The sequence below is a fragment of the Prionailurus bengalensis genome, chromosome B4 (assembly GCF_016509475.1).
Source record: "Prionailurus bengalensis isolate Pbe53 chromosome B4, Fcat_Pben_1.1_paternal_pri, whole genome shotgun sequence".
In the NCBI taxonomy this organism is placed as follows: domain Eukaryota; kingdom Metazoa; phylum Chordata; class Mammalia; order Carnivora; family Felidae; genus Prionailurus; species Prionailurus bengalensis.
Window position 1 is genome coordinate 130755889 of NC_057358.1, and position 19308 is coordinate 130775196.

Consider the following 19308-nt stretch of genomic DNA (forward strand, 5'->3'; position numbering starts at 1 on the left):
ATCGCACACCTAGGACCGCATGCTACACAGACGGTGCTTGGGAAACGTGTGGAGATAGTAGCATCTCCCTGGTTAGAAACTTCGGTGAAGTCTGCACACTGGAAGGCCGGACCCCGTCTCCTCCAATCTCGTCCGTCTTATTCCCTCCGTCACCCCCGATCCCCACGTCTACACTGAGCTCTGGCCCCGCTCCCGTTCTTTCTCTGGACAAGCCAGGCTCTTTGGTGCTACCCGTTCTCCCCTATCTGCTTTCATGTGTCCACCTGCATCCCCGTGGAGATAATCTGGGGAAGGGCATAACTGGGACAAGGACATACCCGCCAGCTCCTTCTTGGTCTTTCCTTTTTTCTTTTGCTCGTCTCCCTCGTCCTTACACATTCCTCTCTCCCATCCCGTTCACCCCTGTATCAAAAACCTGTGTATTTCCTTTCTTTTCTTTTTTAATGTGTATTCCTTCCTTCCTTCCTTCATTCAGAGCGTGCACTAGTCGGGGAGGGGCAGGCAGAGAGGGAGAGACAGAATGCCAAGCAGGCTCCGAGCTGTCAGTGCCCAGCCCGATGTGGGGCTCGATCTCACGAACCGTGAGATCACGACCTGACTCAAGATGGGGAGTCGGATGCCCAACCGACTGAGCCACCCAGGCGCCCCAACAACCTATGTGTTTCTACATGTTCACACAACCGTGAACAGAATACACCTGCGGCTAATGTTCACACACAAACACATGCCTTCGTCTAGTCCTGTGCACGCGCACTTGTGGGGCTTGGCCACCTTGTCGCAAAGTGGGGCCATAGGAGGCACCCCTTCCGCATCTTGCTCTATCAGCCAAACAACAACCCCCGTGAGGCTCTGTCTGCGTCGGCTGCAACAGCCCTAATTCATTCTTTTCATGGTACTGTTGTATTTCACAGTGAGGAATCGCGATCATTTCTTCATCCAGTCTTTTACTGGCAGGCATTCTCCTTATTTCCTGTCCTCTCCCCGCACCCTGAGCCTGTAAGCGGTCCTGAAGCACACACCCTTCTACATACATCCGCTCACCCGGTGCTTTTATTTTGATGGACTAGATCCCCAGGGGCAGGATTGCTCAGCGGAAGGGTATCTGTATTTTTTATTTCAGGCCGATGTTGCCAGATCGCTTTCCAACAGTGCTGTAACTTGTCGCCTTTCCTCCAACAACTTCACGAGTCTCTTTCCCCGCATCCACTCCAGCCATAGGTGCTAGTATTATTTTTCGATCCGGTATTTGTATACATTGCAAAATGGCAAGTGGTTTTAGACTTGCATTCCTTATTTTCATATTGACTTTGTGAGGGGGCTCTGTGGCTACCAAGTAATGTTGGGGGGGGATGTCTTTTTATGTACAACTGTCTTGTTTTCTTATGCACTGAGACTGACCCTGTCATCTTCCACATTTTCTCCCAAGATATTTATTGTTGTAGTGTATTTTTGGATGTTAACTCTTCAATCCATCCAGCGGCTATTCATGTATGTGATGTCAGATGAGGTTTCAACTTTTTTGCAAAAGAGAGCTTTTCAAGTTTCATTAATTGAACAGTTCTTCATTTTCCAACTGAACTGAAATACCATCTCTGCGCCATATTGGATTCCTGCGAATATGTTGACCTAGTCCTGCTCTCTTGGGCTGTTCCGCTGATCTGTGCCTCACTTCCCTGCCGGCATCACCTGAATTTGGTAACAGGGGCCTTAATATGGTCTCACCTCTAGTAAAGCCACATTTCTCCCCGATGTTTTCTCTTTTGTAGGATCTGGTTGTGATTAGGTCTCCCTTCTTCTATGTGAACTTTGAATTATTCTATTCAATGGCGTGTTGGTCACCACTGGATCCCAGTGACTTACCTGGGGTCAAGCATTCAATTGGGGAACAGAAGATATTTGTTGAATGTTTTGAGGCTCTTCTCCTTCCCCAGTTGGCCCCATCCCTCTACCCCTAGGTCTATAAAAGGTATTAAAGAGCAATATTCAAGCCAAAAGTAAGTTAACATGAAAACGTGTGCAGAGTAGACGGCTCGAACCAGAGAAAGCTACCGAGATGCTGAAACTCTCAGTGCATTGTTTTGTTTGAGACACTGGAAGCAAAGAGAGAGAAGCATTGATTTTTTTTTCCCGCCTCTGTTTATTAGACACCTACTGTATGCCAGTAGACTTATTCTAGGTCTGGGGATATAGTGGTAGCCAAGGCCAAGGCAAAAGTTTGATTCTTGGGGTGTGACGATGCTGTGTTCATTATTTTCATTATTTTCCAGTGTGATGACGATATTGTGGTTATATTGAAAACAGAGGGTCCCTGTGTTTTAGGGACACATACTGAAATATTTACAGATCCAATTACATGAAGTCTGGAATCTGTTTTTAAATAAGCTGCGGGTGGGAGAACTGAATGGAAGTACAGGTGAAACAAGATTGAATTGATCATTATGGGAGCTTGGTGATGATTTCACAGGGTAATATTTATTATACGATTCTCTCTACTTTTGTCTATGTTTGAAATATTCCATAATGAAAAAGTTTTAAAAATGCATACAGAGGTTATTATGTTTCAGGCATCATTCCAATTGCCTTAACATCCAGGAATTCATCAAGTCCTCACAGAAGCCCTGTCTTAGTCACCTGGGGCTCCTATGACAGAATACCATAGACGGGGGCGCTTACACAGCACACATTTATTTCTCAAAGCACTGGAGGCCGGGAAGTCCAAGATTAAGGTGCCAGCTGACTTGGTTCCCGGTGGGAGCTTTCTTCCCGGCTTGCATACGGCCACCTTCGTGCTGTGTCCTCCCCATGCAGAGAGCGAGTGAGCGAGCGAGCAAGTGAGCTCTCTGACATCTTCGTATAAGGGCAGTGATCTCATCATGAGAGCCCCTCCAAATACTGTCACCTCCAAATACTGTCACATATGGGGGTTAGGGCTTCAACCCACGGATTTGGTGGTGGTGGTGATGGTTGGGGACACAGTTCAGTCCATAGTAAGGTCTGCCCAGTGGCTATTGTCATCCCAGTTGAAAAAAACAAGTCCCCCCAAGTTCCAAGATTCGGGAACTTGCCCAGGATCACAGCTGGTAGGAGCAGCGCTGTCTGGCCCCGGGGTCCTGTTGTCAAGCACTGTTTCTGCTTTGACGCCTATTTGTTCCAACGAACCTACACACAAAGAGTGATATGTGTCATCTGCAATACAAAATGCTATAATTTGTATACAACGAAAAAATTTCGTATGGCAGGATGGCAGGAAAGGCTACGAAAGATTAAAAAAAAAATAGGATTGTGAGAGAGAGAGAAAAAGAAGACCCGTCATGGGAGGAGGGACCGAGGCTGCGGGGGTTGGGGGGTGGGGGTGGGCAGGGTCCTCGTTCAGCAAGTGTGACCAGAGAAGGACCCTCTGAGGAACTAAGACCTGAGCGAAGATGGGGAGGCTGTGTGGAGGTCTGGGAAAGACGTTCAAGCAGAGGACTGACAGGTGCAAAGACCCCGAGATAGAAACAGGAGGCTGAGTGGGGCTGGAGCACGGCCGGCCGAGAGGGATGATGGCCATGTAAGCCAAATGGATCATTTAAATACATTTTCCTACATCTTGCTGTGCTAAACTCATCTGTAACAGAGGAATAATTTAATTCCGAAGCCAAATTAACTGCTCTTTGCCTTCTTGCAAGGTCACCTGCCTTCATTTTTTTTTTGAATAACTCGATTCAATTTTTCCGCTCTTGCCCCATTTTCTCCATCTCCTACACGCTTTTTGAGGTGGTTATAACGTTATTATCTTATTATTAGTCCCTAGCAGGGATAATTCACTTTCCAATTGATCTCTGCTGCTTATAAAACGCCAAATCAACTGGAAGCATAGGAAGCAAGTGGTTAGTGAATCCTGAAAGCCGGTGTAGACAGAAAGTGGTGCGTGAGAGGCTGGGGGCCAGGCACGGCGGACCTCTGATGAGTTGAACTGACCTGTGGTTGAGCCGTCCAAGCGTCAGAGGAGCGTCCACGAGGCAAGTTATCAAAGGTGCAGGTGGAGGTTCCTGCTTGCATCAGACTTGTGCTTTAATATTTCACACGGTCCTTGCTAGTTTGTGTTTGTTCTAAGTAAGCATCTGACAATGTCCAGTTCAATGGATTCTGTAGGTAAAATGTGTCCAAGCACAATGTTTCCCTTGAAAAAAAATGGCTGGCGATACACAGATGTTTGTCGTGCAGCCTTCACACTGCTGTTTTGACTCGAGCCTGGAGAGTGTCAACTGTGGACCAGCGAGGTTCAGGGTATAGATGGTGGGATCACCTGTGATGTTGCCAGTTGGAAGAAAAGAGGCCAAGGATGGACCATTAAATGGACAAAAAGGAGAGGCTATAAAATAAAACTTATTCTTGGGGTAACAGGATGCCATTGAAAAGAACAATTTTCAATTGTCCTTGAGAGAGAGAGAGAGAGAGAGAGAGAGAGAGTCCCAAGCAGGCTCCGCACTGACAGCCCAGAGCCCAAGACGGAGCTCAAATTCACGAACTGTGGGATCACGATCTGAGCTGAAATCAAGAGTCTGATGCTTAACCAACTGAGCCACCCAGGTGCCCCCCACCTTTTTTTTTTTTTTTTTTTGCTGATTCTTGACTAGTTTATTTGGAGGGGGCAGTTAGGGGGATACAGAATCAAGAGGACAGGGGCGGAAGGGAATGGACAAGAAGGCTTCCACTGAAGGTTCAGGGGGAATTTTTCGGGGTGTTGGAGGGAACCCTGGAGAAGCAGCTGTAGGGGAGATGAGACAGGAGCTGGGAATGAATGGAAAAGTGGACTTTAAGAAATTTGACAGGGGTGCCTGGGTGGCTCAGTCGGTTAGGCGTCCGACTTCAGCTCGGGTCATGATCTCACAGTCCGTGAGTTCGAGCCCCGTGTCGGGCTCTGTGCTGACGGCTCGGAGCCTGGAGCCTGCTTCAGATTCTGTGTCTCCCTCTCTCTCTGTTCCTCCCCCACTCATGCTCTCTCTCTCTCTCTCAAAAATAAACAAAGATTTAAAAAATTAAAAAAAAAAGAAATGTGGCTGCAGTTTGTGTCTCTTTGTGGTGTCGGAGCAACATAATTAGGGAGCTTGAATTATCGTGAGTGTTTCGGTGGTTGGATAGATTCTTTGACTATTTCAGCTCCTTGTAGACTGGACCACATGGGCCACGGGGGCCATGTGCAAGGCTACAGGGAGCAAAGGCCAGGATGTAAGGGAAGCTTCTCGGGTAAGATGGTACATTGGCTACCGATTTGGTGAAAGTTCATGCCAAACTGTACAGCTTAGACGTTAGACATGTGTCTTTTGGTTTCAGGCGCTAGGTAAAAAAAAAAGCTAAAAGAAATAAACTGCTCTAGATACGGGGTCAAGAGACCTACATATTTGTCCTTGCTTCACCAGATGGGCCCTTCCTGCATTCCGTAGATTACTGGGTGAGCAGTTCTATAATACCAGCCCCTAGTTAGGTGCTGGGCATGTAAAGGTGCAGTGTTCATCTTTCTGGGTAATTTTGTGCTCCGTTGTGAAGGGTGGGCAAGAGTTTATAGACAGACAGTGGAGGGAAGGGAATTTAAGGCAGAGGGGTGTGCATGTGCAAAGACATGAAGGTTTACAAAGGCATATCTTCCAAAAGCAGAGAAACGTTTAATGGACCTCAGATCTAGAGTATGTGCGGTTGGGAAAATATGTGATTGATTTCCCTACTGTTGGCGTTAAAGATGTTTCTATTTTTCATGATTATAAATAATGCTGAGATGGACATCTTTTTTTAAATGTTTATTTTTGCGCGCGTGAGAGACAGAGAGAGACAGAGCACGAGCAGGGGAGGGGCAGAGAGAGAGGGAGACACAGAATCTGAAGCAGGCTCCAGGCTCCGAGCCGTCAGCACGGAGCCCGACGTGGGGCTCGAACCCACGAACCATGAGATCATGACCCGAGCCGAAGTCGGACGCTTAACCAACTGAGCCACTCAGGCTCCCTGAGATGAACATCTTAATGCATCAAATGGTTTCTGCAGTCGGCTGTACGCTAGATTCCTACAAGTAGGGATCACGGGGAGTTTCAGTGGGAGAGTAACCCGGCGGGTCTTGCCCTGTGACTTTGTCCAAGTCACTGGCCCTTCTGGGTTTCCATTTCCCCACCTCAGAACGTGGATCCCAGGAATGAAAAAAGCCTTTCTGGCTCTCACATTCACACATCTAGTGGCATCTTCAAACCGTGCTTTGTCCAGGACTTGCGAGAGAGATCTAGATTCCTACTGACTGAGAAAACTCCTCACTATTTCATCTCAAGCAAGTCACATCCCTCCTGTATGCCTCAATCACTCTGTTGGCTCAGCAAGGAGACTAAAAGAGACTTAGGGGGCCACAAAGTGATGCTCGTGAAGCTTTTTTAATAAAAGAATTCTATGGTCCGGAGCATGGAGTCTCCTTCCACACCATCCCTTGTACGCAGACTTCTCCTTTTCTTGCTCTCCTGTCCCCTCTGGCTCATTGGTTCCCTCCCTCCTCCTTGGGGGGGGGGGGCTGGAGGAGGATCCACCCTGTGACATCCTCCCTGGGGGTGGCCGCTAACTTCATCGATGTTCAGCGACTGTTAACACTGATATGCCCTGAGCTCCTGTCCATGGAACCCACTCTCCAGAGCCAGCACCCCTTCTCTGGGCGGAGCCCCCGAGGCTCTAATAAGGGCAAAACTCCCCTCCTTCATGTCTCTTTAGTCTTGGGGTGCCCCTGCCGTGTTCAGACTCTTGCCTGGAGGTGCTACCTTCTGTTGACTCTGCACTGAAAGCTAGTGGTCACTTACCTCTCTGGGTTTATTTGGTGAACGAGCTTTGGGAATTTACTCTTCAAGATTCCCACGCCCTCCTCTGTGCTCCTAGGGCTCTGAAACCAGACTCCCTGGGTTTAAATTTTCGGCTCTCTCATTGACTAGCTATGTGAACACATCTGAGTTACTGAATCTCCCGGTACCCCCGTTTTTCCATATGTAGCACAGAGCCCAGTGCGGGGCTCAGACTCACAAAGAACCATGAGATCATGACCTGAGCCGAAATCCAGTTGGACGCTTGACCGACGGAACCACCCAGGCACCCGTAAAAGGGATAATAACTTTTAAGTGCTTACAACAATGCTTGGCATGTAAATGTGTTCAATGACAATTACACTGCTGTGAATTTCAATATGAGGGGTGATATTAATCTCGGGGTGTGGGTTAGTATCAGATACTCTTCCAAATACACATTCGTACTACAGTGTAAATGTCTGATACGATAGCGTGACACAGACCTCAAATGTTTATCTCGAACAGCAGATGTTTAAGCCAAAGGGGCGAATGCTTAGACATGGACTTTTGACGATCAATAAGATCGAGCAGCTCAGAAAAAGGGGTTCTAGAATTAGTCAAATTTGGGTCATAGTTCCTGCTCGGCCACTTTATTGTTGAGTGGCCGTGGGCTGGTTTCTTACCTTCTCAGTGACTCATAGGTTTGTTGTGTGAACATGAGAAGATATTGTAAGTAAAGCATGTGATGATAAGGTGCCTGGCACATAGTAAGGTCAATAAATGCCCATGGTGGAAAAGTTCTGGAGTGGAGGAGAGGGTGGTGGCAGGAAGTCTCCCACGGAGCCCTGACCCTTGCCAGCCTGTGGGCTCTGCTTCAGCTGTGTCCACTGGTCCATCCCGTAAACATTCGTTAAGTACCTACCGTGTGCCAGGAGTTCCTCGGCTCGATCAGTCCGTTCCCACAATTCGCTTCGTCATTGTAAATTCTACGGACATCAGTCCCCCTGTTAACTAGGGTGTCTAAACAAAAATGACAATGTGACGGCAAATCAAGTTTGGGAACCAGAATTGGAGAGCACTCAACGGGTTCCGTGGCCGTGGGACCTGGAGCTTTGCCTACCCTCGTGCGCCTTGAGGGACGACTGTGGGTGTTGAGTCTCCTGTGACCGCAGACTCTTCTTAACATGTCCCTTGTGTGCATCTTCCTCTCCACTGTCTGCTCCAGGCATGACCCCACCTTGCCGGCTGCTATCGCCCCGTCCCTCGTCTCCAGCCCAGCCCCAGGGGCAATAGAGTCAGCTTTCCCAAACTCATGTCCTTTGAGCCATATACTGTCCCCCCTTGCGCATGGTGCGGGGACCTCTTCTCTCCTCCTTTGCCTTGCCGGTTCTCTTCCCCCTCCAGGATGCCTCCTGCAGTGCTGGTCTGGGATGGGGGCCCCTTTTTGACTCCTGGCCTCTGCAGGGAGCCTCTCTCATACTTGACGGTACTTCCTGGCACCCGCATGCTTCCCGCTGTCCCCTTCCTGGCCACATGGAGGGAGAAGTGGCCTTTGCTCTCCCCGCTCTGTGCCCTTTCGTGGCGGGGAGGCCGCGGACTGTCATGGAAAGAGCTCCCACCTGGAGCCTGGGTTTGGATCTCAGTTGTGAGACAAAGGGCAAGTGACTGTACGCCTGAAAACCGAAACTTCCCTCTCTGCCATATGGGATGCTTCTGTTTCTCTTTCACTGGGTTGAACTGAGGTTACCCGGGTACAGGAGGACACAGAGTAGGTGCTTGATAAATGTATTTGCAAAAACGACACGGGCTTGCAGTTGAGCAGTCCCACGGTCCTGGGGCATGTGACTCCCTGGGAAGGCGCTCTGGAGGACAGGGGAGTCTACGGCCCCATTTACGGATGAGAGAACCCTACTTTGGCTCCCAGCTTACCCTGAGGATGGCGTGAGGGTCACCTGCCCTCAGACGCACCTGGCTGGGTCTAGTACGGCTCAGTGCCTCTGCACGTGGCTAAGCGTGGTGGCGGTGGGAGTCGTAGAGAAGCCACATGCCCTGCCCTGCCCTGCCTCCCCCCCGCCCCCCCCCGCCCCGCCCCGGGCTGTGGGTGCTGTGCTCCAGGCTCGCCACACCAGCTGGCAGGCCAGAGGGCCACTGTGAGTCCTGGGATCACCCCGCCCTAGCTGTGTGACCTTTGGCAAAGTCCCCTCGCCCTGCCAGGTCTCCGTTTGCGCATCTTGTCAATGGAGGGGTGAAGGAATCTTGATCAGAGCAGTGCTGTTGCACAGACAGAAGGAGATAAAACATATGAGGCACCTTAGCAGGCCAATGGCACTCAGGGTCATCATTATTATCTCGTTTAATTCTAACCCTTAAAGCTGGAGATCCCAGCTGAAAACACCCCCTGGTGCCTTTGGCCTCCAGGCGGGAATAGTGGTATTACCCCTTTGTCTCATGCTCCCGATCCGGGCCCAGTGGCTTGTCCACACTCCGGTGGGGGGGGGGGGGGAGGGGGCATTCTCTTGACATCGTGAAAGGTACAGCCCCGCAGGTCCCTGGTGTTTCAAAAGCACCAACGCCTGGCCCGGGGTGGGGGTGAGGTAGCATTTCACAGCCTACAAAGCCCTTCCTCTTTGTGCCTCTCTTATTTCTGGCATTTTACAGTTGATAACATCACAAAGTGCCCGGGAAGCAGGGACGCTGGCCCAGGACTCACAGATGAGAACATGTAGGCCGAGGGAGTCACACGCGGGCCCAAGGCCCTGCCTCTGGGGCGGCCCTAGGAGGAGAGGTTGGGGGGGGGCGGGGAAGAGGTCCGAATCCGACTCTGCCCCAGTGCCCTGGGCTCTCCCTCCTAGCCCTCCCTCTGTATCCTGCAGAAGATAGAGCCTTCCTGAATGAAGCTCGGGAACGCTGCCACCGTTCAATGAGCTAATGGCGAAATCGGAAACTCAAGGGCTGGTAGCAGAGGCAAAAAAAAAAGAAAGAAAGAAAGAAAGAAAAAAAAAAAAAGACAAGCTTTGATTCATGGGCAGGAGGATCAGTGAATGGGGAAGACGGCCTCCAGTAATAGAGGAAATGCCTGAGTGGCACATCCTTCCAGCGGAGTCTCTCCCCGGGAGAGGAAGGTCAGGTTAGCGGAGGCCTCGGTTAGCGTCGGAGCCTGATGGGGAGGCGAGGGAGCACTGCAGTCAGAGCAAGCCTGGCGAGCCCCATCGGTGAAGTGGAGGGGGGTACGGGAGGGGGCAGGTACTGGAGATCACAGGGCTCCCCCAGGTAGGGGGTGTAAAGTCAGCAGGTAGGAGCCAGGCACATCACAGGGGCTCACCAAAGAAAAACACCTGAAAACTCTTATTTTTATTTTTAAATTGTTTTTAGAGAGAGAGCGCGAGTGAGCAGGGAAGGGGAGGAGCAGAGAGAGGGAGACCCAGAATCCGAAGCAGGCTCCAGGCTCCGAGCTGTCAGCCCAGAGCCTGACTCGGGCTCCAACTCACAAACGGTGAGATCATAACCGGATCCGGAGTCGGACGCTTAACCCGCTGAGCCACCCAGGCGTCCCTGCCGCCACCGGTCTTGAACGCACGAACGAGTTGATTTTTACACTCTCGGATCTGGTCTCTAGTGTGTGTGGGCACTACAATCACAGTACAGGTGGGGACTCAGGGATCAGAGAGGGGCCGTGATTTGTCCCGGGTCACACAGCTGGTAGATGGCAGAACTGGGCCTCCAATCCCCAGCTCCCTCACCTGCATCTGGGAGGAGGTCGAAATGCCTGATGGGGGCGGGGGGGCAACATTCCAGTGTAAGAAGGAGAGTATTAGTGTACCTTGACTACTTCTAGAACTTTCTTTGACCCTGGTGAACTTCTCTGCAAAGGGACCCTTTATAAAAACATTTTTTTTTTGTTTTTTTAATTTATTTTTGAGAGAGAGAGAGAGAGCGCGCGCCTGAGCGGGGGAGGGGCGAGAGAATCCCAAGCAGACTCTGCACTCTCAGGGCAGAGCCCGACGTGGGGCTCGATCCCACCACCCGCAAGATCAGGGCCCGAGCTGAGACCGAGAGTCCGACGTCCCACCGACGGGGCCGCGCAGGCGTCCCTGCAAACGAACTCTTTGACAGGAGAGCGGGTGGGGCCTCCCCCTCCCCCAATATTTGGGGTACCTGTCAGTTTCCCAAGTGGACGGAGACTTCCTCTGTGGGCAAGGAAACTCCCCGGCCTGAAACAGGAAAACAAGGGCAATGAACGAAGCCGGTTTGCGTGAAGGGCCTCGGCGTTCGGGGTAACCCGGAAAAGGGGGCACTGTATTTTATTTTTTCTAATCACCGCCCCCACCGTGCTCTGTTGGGCTCCGCCTCTCTTGCTGGCTCCTTCGGGACGATGCCCCAGGCCCCTTCCATAACCCTCCCATCACTGTCGCTCATTAAAAAGAATAATCTCACCTTCGTTATTAAGACCCAGCCCGGTTCATTTTAAAACGTCGCTCTCCCACGGAACGCGGAGCTCCCCCGTCTGGGGCTGTGTGCGTGCGTGCTCGTGCGTGCGTTCTCATGCACGGGCCTACGTGCGTGCGCCCGTGCAGGTGTGCTCGGGTGTGTGCCTCTTCTGGAAGTCGGGGCCGGGAGGAAGTTGCGGCCTCACGTGACTGCATCCTGCGGGCGGGCTGTGCCCGTCTGGGCGGCTCAGACCCGCCGTCCCCTCTGGAGACAGTCCTGTGTCCGCGATGGCGGGTTTGCTGCGCGTGTGCCCCATGGTTTTTTTCTGTGTTTCTGGCCCCCGCACCGTAGCTGCTGGCACCCTCTGTGAGGCCGGTGCCTGAAGGCAGGCTCTCTCGGGAGGAGGTGCCGGTCGATGTAGCTCAGACTCAAACTCCGTCTCCTTCTCAGCTCACGGGCAAGTGGGGGTCTGCCCACAGCTCCGACTCCTAGGGACCCTGATCTTGGCAGTGGGCCAGGACATTGACTTAAGCCCTGAGTTTCTTAAAGACTTTTTTTTTTTGAAAAATTTTTTAACGTTTATTCATTTTTGAGAGACAGAACATGAGTGGGGGAGAAGCAGAGAGAGAGAGGGAGACACAGAATCTGAAACAGGCTCCAGGCTCTGAGCCGTCAGCAGGGAGCCTGACGCGGGGCTCAATCTCACAGACCGCGAGGTCGTGACCTGAGCCGAAGTCGGATGCTCAACCGACTGAGCCACCCAGGCGCCCCAAGCCCCGGATTTCTACTTGGATGTCTGCTCACATGCTGGAAATCTCCGTGACTGCGGGAGAGGGCAGGGGAGGGGTGGTACGGGGCATTCCAGATCTTCTGGAAGGGCAGCCGGTGCCACGTTCTGCATTCGTCCCCAGACTTGCACATCCCACGCGTAAATGCTGTCCGCCAGGCTGGCGTTCCTGCCCCTGGCGCCGTGGGAAGTCCCAGGACTCCAAGATTCAGACCTTTGAGATGGTCCTGGAGAATGTAGCGACTTTGTCCTCTATGGTGAACCCTCCCTCTCTCTTCAGCGGGAGGGCGGGATGGGTAAGGCCCAGACCTCACGGCATCCGGTTCCATGAGGTTGTGGACGGCGCCAGGCACCACCGGGGGCTTCAGGGGCACTGGCACGGCGGGTTTCGAGGCTCACACATAGGCTGGCTTGTCAGAAGTGGCCTGGACAGCCCGTGGCAGAAGCGAACGTGAACCTGGGTCCGCCTGTCTTCCAAGACCGAAGCGACGGGTGTGGGTTGTCTGTGGCCGCCCAGAATCGATTCCTCATTCTCTGGTCACAGCACTCGATGTCTTTAGGGAGCAGTTACCTCTTCCCCATCAAACAGCCCTGTCTGGTACCCTAAGCAGGATGTCAGGGGTCCTGTTCCTTGCCTGATGGTAACCCCTCTGTTGTCTGTGTTGCAGGGAGTTAGGCCACGAGGAGCGCTCAGGCCGGCCCCTGACAAGTAACCATTGCCACTATTCCTCCCGTTCTCTTCTTGGGCTCTGGGTCACAGTCAGGGTCCAGGTGGGCGCGTGGCCACCCCTGGGCCTCCCGGGCCTCAGGCTGTGGGGGATCCTCACGCGGCCTCAGCTGACAGGCTCTGGTTCAGTTCCTATGGGGCAGATGCTCATGTCGCATCAGGTGGCCGCTTGCCCCAGCTGGCGCGAGCTGACCGTGTCATGGCCCGGTGGCCGGCGAAGTCAGTGGGGTAGGGGCATGGGGGGAGGGGGGTCGTCTGCACCGTGTTCTGGGGGCCCCTGCCCGGGGCGGACCGTCTCGTCCTGCGGGTCTGCAGAACTGGGGCCTCGGCAGGGAAAGCCCGGACTCACCACCCTCCTCGTCACCGTTGTCACCCTCAGCCGTTGCTGTTAAGAATGACCATCCTTACTGTTCTGAGCACCCGGAGTGGGCCAGGCCCTTTGTGACAGTGAGGACCGCCCTACTCACGAAAGCAATAGCCACGCACGTTGCCGGGGTTACTCTTCCCGGAACCCGCGGGGAGAGGCATGTGCCCATCTTACGGATGAGTCAGTTGAGGCGGGGGAGTGTTGCTGGGCACGCGTGGGGAGTCCTCGGGTTCCACTCGGTGTGGTCCCTTCAGCGGTGGCAGCGGCTGCTTTCTCCCGGTTTATACTTCCAGGCAGACACGGACGTATCTGATCCTCGCAGGGACCGCAGTTCGACCCACAGGAGACACGCACACGCTCCTCCTGGTAAGGTGGTTTGGATCCTGCTCCTTGTAAAAATCATCCTGGCCCTGTGATTCTAGAGGGAAAGTCACCGCCTCCCCCGGGGTCAAGCCCGCATCCTGGGGACGAGTGGCACTGTCCTCACCAACGCTCTCTAGGCATCGGTGACACCCAGGTTCCTACCTCCCGTCGGGCCCCTGTCCCGAACCCCAGACTCACGCCTCTGGCCAGCTTCACCCCTGCAGCTGCACGTGGGTGGACAGCTCAAACTCCACGGCCCTCGGCCCCCTGGTCTTCTCCATCCTCCGGTTCTACTTCTCCTGTAGCTCCTTCCACTTTGGTTACTGGGTTCTCCGCTCCTCTCACGCTCCGACCCGGAGCCCTGGAATCATCGTTGGCTCCTCTCCCCCCTCCTTTACCCCGTATCTAACCCATGAGGAAATCCTATATTCGCCATCGATCATTTCTCTCTGCTTTTGTCCTGGTTTGAACCGCAATCCCCCGGCTTATCCCGCTGGCTTCCTAATCGGCCCTCCTGCCGCTCTCCCTCCTCCCTCTCCATCCGTTCCCACTGCAAAGACTGAAATGATCCTCTTAAGACGTGAAGTCAGACCTTCTCCCCTCTCTGCCTGAGCCTGGGTGGTGGCTCCCCATTTCACCCCAGGTAAAAATCAAAGGTGTAAGGTAGCCTCCGGGGCCCTTCCTGACCTGGCCTCGTATCTCCCAGCTCTCCTCTGCCCACACTGGCCGCCTGGCCATCCCCCAGCGCACCAGGCACACTCCTGCCTCAGGGCCTTTGCACTGGCCGCTCCCTCTGATCCCGGCTAAACGCACAGCTCACTCCCTCACTTCCTTTGAGTCCGTGCTCAACAGGCAGGTTCCTTCCTCCCCAGCCACACTCAGATTGCATCACCCAGACCCCACCCCCAAAACTCCCGAGCCCCTCACCCTGTCCTACTTTGTTTCTTTGTTTGTTCCATAGAACGGATCGCCTTCTGGCATCTTCTACACTTGACTTAAGGAGAGTTAGCTCTGCCGTTTATTGTCCCACTCCTGACACCAACATGTTGGCTCTTCAGGGGCGAAGCTCTTTGCCTGTGTTGCTCACCCACGTGTGACAGGCTTCTGGTACCCTGCCTGGCACATAGTGTGTACTCTATGAATGCCTTCCTTATAGCTTCCCTCTGAGCCTCGACTTTCTCCCTGAAACTCCCACTGTACTAGGTATTGTTCAAATCCCCAGGAGACAAAATCACCCGGGGGTGGGGGGGTAGGTTGCTGACCCGGTCTCTGTCCCCACTTCTAGGCTCACTCTTAATCTTGTCCTCACCTTTAAGCTCTATCATTCTTAAAGCCCTCCCAGGCCCCTGCGCTGTCATACCTCCGGGCCTTTGCACGTGCTGCGTCTCTTTTCACCCCGCGGACTCCCGGGTGTCATTCAAAGCCCTGGTTAGGAGTTACCTCTTCCCTGGGGTCCTCCACGATACTCCCACCCCCCAAAGTCCTGAGAGACTCCTCCCCTCCTTCCTCCGAGTGACTTCCGTGCCTCGTGTGCGTTTCTCAGCGTGTGGGGCCCCCGTCTCACTGGGGCTCATCTGCATGTGCGTTCCGTCATCAGACTGTGAGCTCCTTGAAGGGAGAGGCTGGGCTCTGTGTCCCCGGCTGGCCCAGAGCCTGGGACACGGCAGCCGCCTAGCCAAGTGTGTGCTTGTTGCACACGACAGAGCAAATCTGACACGAGCCAGGACAGAACAAAGACTATGCTGAAGACCCTTTCAAGGTCACCGGCTGGCAGGGAATGAACAATGTCTTATTATTTGATCATTTATTTATACTCTGTTTTTGAGTAGGATTCGAGGCGGCCTGGGATGAAAGGCACAGATGTGACAAAAACAAAACCCCGTGTCTCGAACGCCTTCTCTCTTTTCCGCGACTGGCTCTTCCTCCTTGGCCTATGAACAGGCCCGGGTCTCTGTTTTCCTAACAAAAGCACCCCAACCGTCCTCAGGTCTCTGTCCCTGTGCGGCCAGCCTCTCAAGCTGGGCCTCTGATGCCTGACCCCCCCACCTCCGCTGCCCCCCCCGCCTCACTTGCTCACCTGTCACGTGACCAGCTCCTAGGTCAGCGGCTACCTCTGTGACTATAGTGGACACAGAGCTCTGGTGGGACCAGACCCCTCGCCACATCTCTCCCCTTCTCCGGCCCCTTGCTTCCCCTGGCTCTCAGGCCGCCACACTCTCGACCTTTCCTTCTATGGCTCGGCTTCTCCTCCCCAGACCCCCTTGTAGGTGGCCTTCCTCTGTCCGTCCCAGGTCCCCCCGCTCCCGGGACCATCTCCTACATACTTCCAATGTTCCAATGACTGCGGTTACCATTGGGATTCATTGGGGTCATTCTAGAAACAGATGATCCCCCCCCCTGCCCCACCCCTACCCCAACCTCAGTGGCTGAGCACAGTGTTTCTTTCCCATTTACATAAAAGGCCATTCGGCAGCAAGGGGAGGGAAGGGGCTCTGCTCTCTCTGGTCACCTAGGAATGCAGGCCCCTTCCACTTGCCTGCCATTGACCCTGGCTCTGTGCTGCGGGAGGAATATGCCTCTGGACAAGGACAGGTGGACGAGGCTGTGGGGGAGAGCACAGGGCGAGTCAGGTGGCCCTGAGTCCCTGACTCAGCCTGTCCGCTTGGTGTCCCCACCAGCGGGCACAGTCAGCCTGTCTCTCTGAGCACCCTTTTTCTCTGTCCCTAGGGGAATGTGCCCCTCACCTTTAGACTGTTACGAGGCCCCATGAAAGCATGGACTCATCCTGTGCTGATAGGGAAGTCCTCCGTGGGTGGGGACGAGCTCCCTGCTCCCACATTCGCACATTTCTTGGGCCCAGGAGACCCCTCCCTGTTGGCTGAACCCAGGAGTCCGGCACGTGGTTGGAAGAAGGAGTCAAGATCCAGCCGTGGGTGGCTTGCTGCTGGGGACTGTGTGGGGACATCCCGGCCGGAGGGCAGCTGTGTGCCTGGCTCCTCCTTTATAAATTCATGGCCGAGTGTGGGGACTCACCCAGGGGACCGAGTCAGCCTTCCGGCCGGCACTCAGAGCCTATGCCGATTGTCAAATCCATCACCCTCGGTCAATGGCATGACAGTGGGCATATGTCACTGGCTCTTGAAGTCAGACAGGCTGGACCCTTCTGTCCTCTTTAAGGAAAGGGGCGCTGACATTGATGGAGCACCTACTGGGGGCCAGACATTCTCCTAAGTGTTTGACAACCACACTCCCTGAACTGATCGCCCTGGAAGGAGGGGTGGGTCATCACCCCCATCCACAGACCCGGGCACCAGGACTTGGGAATTGCAGGAAAAGTACGGCGACGAGGAGGCTTCCCAGAGAGCGAATGTTTCCAAGGCGCAGTGGCTTAGTTTTGAGCTCTCCGCTGACCCACATCGTCGACTCTCTTAGGACCACAAGACCGAAAGGCAAGAGGCACGGACTCGGGAACAGGAACACCTGGGCTTACCCAGCCTCGAGTCCGGCGCTGGCCAGCTGAGGCATGTTGTACCAGCCACTTCTACCTCTTGAGGTCTCAGTTTTCTCATCTGTCAAATGGGCACAGCTATGCTGCTCTCTGAGGGGCGAGTCAGAGAGCTTTTTAGCAAACCGTCAAGGTCTGTCATGTAAGCTGTCGTCTCCTGCTTAGACGCTTCGTAGGGGCTTCTCCTGTTTGCTCTGGCTCCTTCCTCGGCAGCCTCTTCTCCGCACAGCAGCCAGAGGGACTTTCTGGGGGACACAGGATCAATTCACGTCACATCCTTGCTTAAAGCCTTTAAGTGGGTTCACATGTGTGCCAGGTACCCTGAATAATCTGGCTCTGCCTTTAGCTGTCTCTCTCTTCAGCCCCCCCTTGGCCTCCTTTCTGTTGTTTCACCGCACTGTGCTCTCTCCCGCCCCAGGGCCTTTGCACCTGCTCGCCGCGCTCCCTGGAACGTGCGTTTCTCTCGCTCTTTGCCTGGGCAGCACCACGCCTCCTTCGGATTGCTGCAGAAACCTTATGCTCAGGGAGGTGTCTTTCTTGCTGCCTTTATCTAAATTAGGTCCCCTGGTTTTCTTCTCTTGTCACGCTCGGTATGCTTCTTTCACCTCGCACGATCCATCATTGGCCGCCACCATGGTGCCCGGCGCCGAAGGGCACTTGAACGAACGGAACTGCTTCCTGCTGTTTCCCCAGGCCGCCCGCAGCGGCTGTTCCCCGTCCTGGGCTGGAAAGTGTGAGAGTGAGCGCGAGTCTGGCCCAGATGCGGCGGCCGACAGGCAGCCCAGAGCTCTTCCCACCCCCTACCCCCCCCACCCACCCCAGATCTCATTTCACCCTCGTGACATGTAAGCCTCGATTTCTTCGTTCGTGAAACAGAGAGTTGGGTTGGAAAGTCAGACGCGATAAGGGATAGAAGCATCCGGCGCCGTGAGGGTATTTTAAAAACGCTGCTCTGTCCCCATTTGACCAACCTCCTCGGTCCCTCCGGGACTGGTGTTTCGCCCATTTTGCAGGTGGGGATGCCGAGGCCCAGAGAAGGTGAGCAGTTAGCCCAAGGGCACAGCGGCAGAGCTGGGCACGAGACGGGGTCCCCCGCATTCTGCGTGCGATCAGCCTGCCTCGTCCACCTGCCAGGCGACAGCACCGGCTCCAGGATCCTCCCTGCAGGAGCAGGTGCAGGGAAGGCGCTCCTGTGCTCACGGGCCCCGAGGAGAAGCCGGACGCGTCTCTCATACCCCGGCCTCTGGTCTCAGAAGAGCAGCTGGAGCATCTCTCTCTCCTGCCTCCATCCCAAGTCCCCTCCTCGCAGCCTCCCGAGACGGGACTGCGGCCACCTCTGCAGAGCCAGCCCCAGGGGACCAGGTCTCCTCTCCCCGGGACCACTGGGACACCGCTTGCCAACTGACCTATATTCCGCTCCACTGCTGTTTGCCATCTTTGTCCCCTCCCGCCCAGCACGCAACCCCACCCTGCCCAAACACTCCCGTCCCTCCAAGGACGTTGTAAAAATAAAACGATCACAACCTGGCCCTCGGGGAACCTTGGCTTTACGGTACGGTACGTCCTGTTCGCAGTGGGGCGTGGCGTTCACAACCCAGTTTGCAGCCAGGGAAGAGGACCCAAGGCAGGGGGGCGTGGGGAGGGGAGGGGAGAGGAAGGTACTCACAGGCGCTCGCGGGGGCGGGTGGATGCGGTGCAGAAGACAGCGGGGAAGGCCAAGGGGAAGGGGAGACACCAAAAGGGGTGAGAAGTCGCAGGGACCCCAGGGTAACGAGGTTGGGGGCTCAGATGCCCCCCGGAGCCAGTGGAGCCCCAGAAAGGGCGGCGGGCAGGTGGAAGCAGGGCAGAGAAGGTCCTGGAAGAGAATCCGTGGAAGGGAAGGGCCGGACGGGAGAAGGGCGCAGAAGATGCGCCAATGGCCGAAACTGAGCTCCCGGGACATCGGACCGGGCCGTTTGTGGGAAACAGACACCGCGGACGTGAGAGAGTCCAGGAGGAGACCAGCCTGAAGGCTGCAGAGTTGGGGGGGGGGGCGGGGGCTGGGCGGCAAGACAGGAAGCAAGGTCACCTTGAAGTGGGAGGTCGTTGCCCTGAAAGGGGGCCCAGCTTTCATCTTCGCCGGGATGTCATTTCTCCCAGAGTTTTCCGGAAAACTCTTCAAGCCCGGCAAGTCTGGGCTCCGTTATGTTTGATGGTCTGTTCTTTGACTTCTCTTACTGACAGAGGCAGGATTTGCACCCGGGACTCTGTGTTCTCCAAGCCCGGGCTCTTACTGAGCCCCCCCACCCCATTGCCTCTACAATGGAGAGCGTGGGGATTTCAGCCAGTCCTGAAGGAGGGGTGGGG

At 54.5% G+C, this 19308-nt stretch overlaps 1 long non-coding RNA gene and 1 other non-coding gene across 2 annotated transcripts in view; one reads left to right on the forward strand and one right to left on the reverse strand.

Annotated features, from left to right (window-relative positions):
• LOC122473312 overlaps positions 1-18506 on the forward strand; it is a 28158-nt gene extending 9652 nt beyond the window's left edge. Inside the window, exon 2 of the long non-coding RNA XR_006294644.1 lies at positions 17976-18506. This is a non-coding gene — a long non-coding RNA (uncharacterized LOC122473312). The remainder of the gene's footprint in view (positions 1-17975) is intronic.
• On the reverse strand, positions 5892-5976 carry TRNAR-UCG. The gene has a single exon. It is a non-coding gene; the product is annotated as a tRNA-Arg (tRNA).
• Positions 18507-19308: the final 802 nt, after the last annotated feature.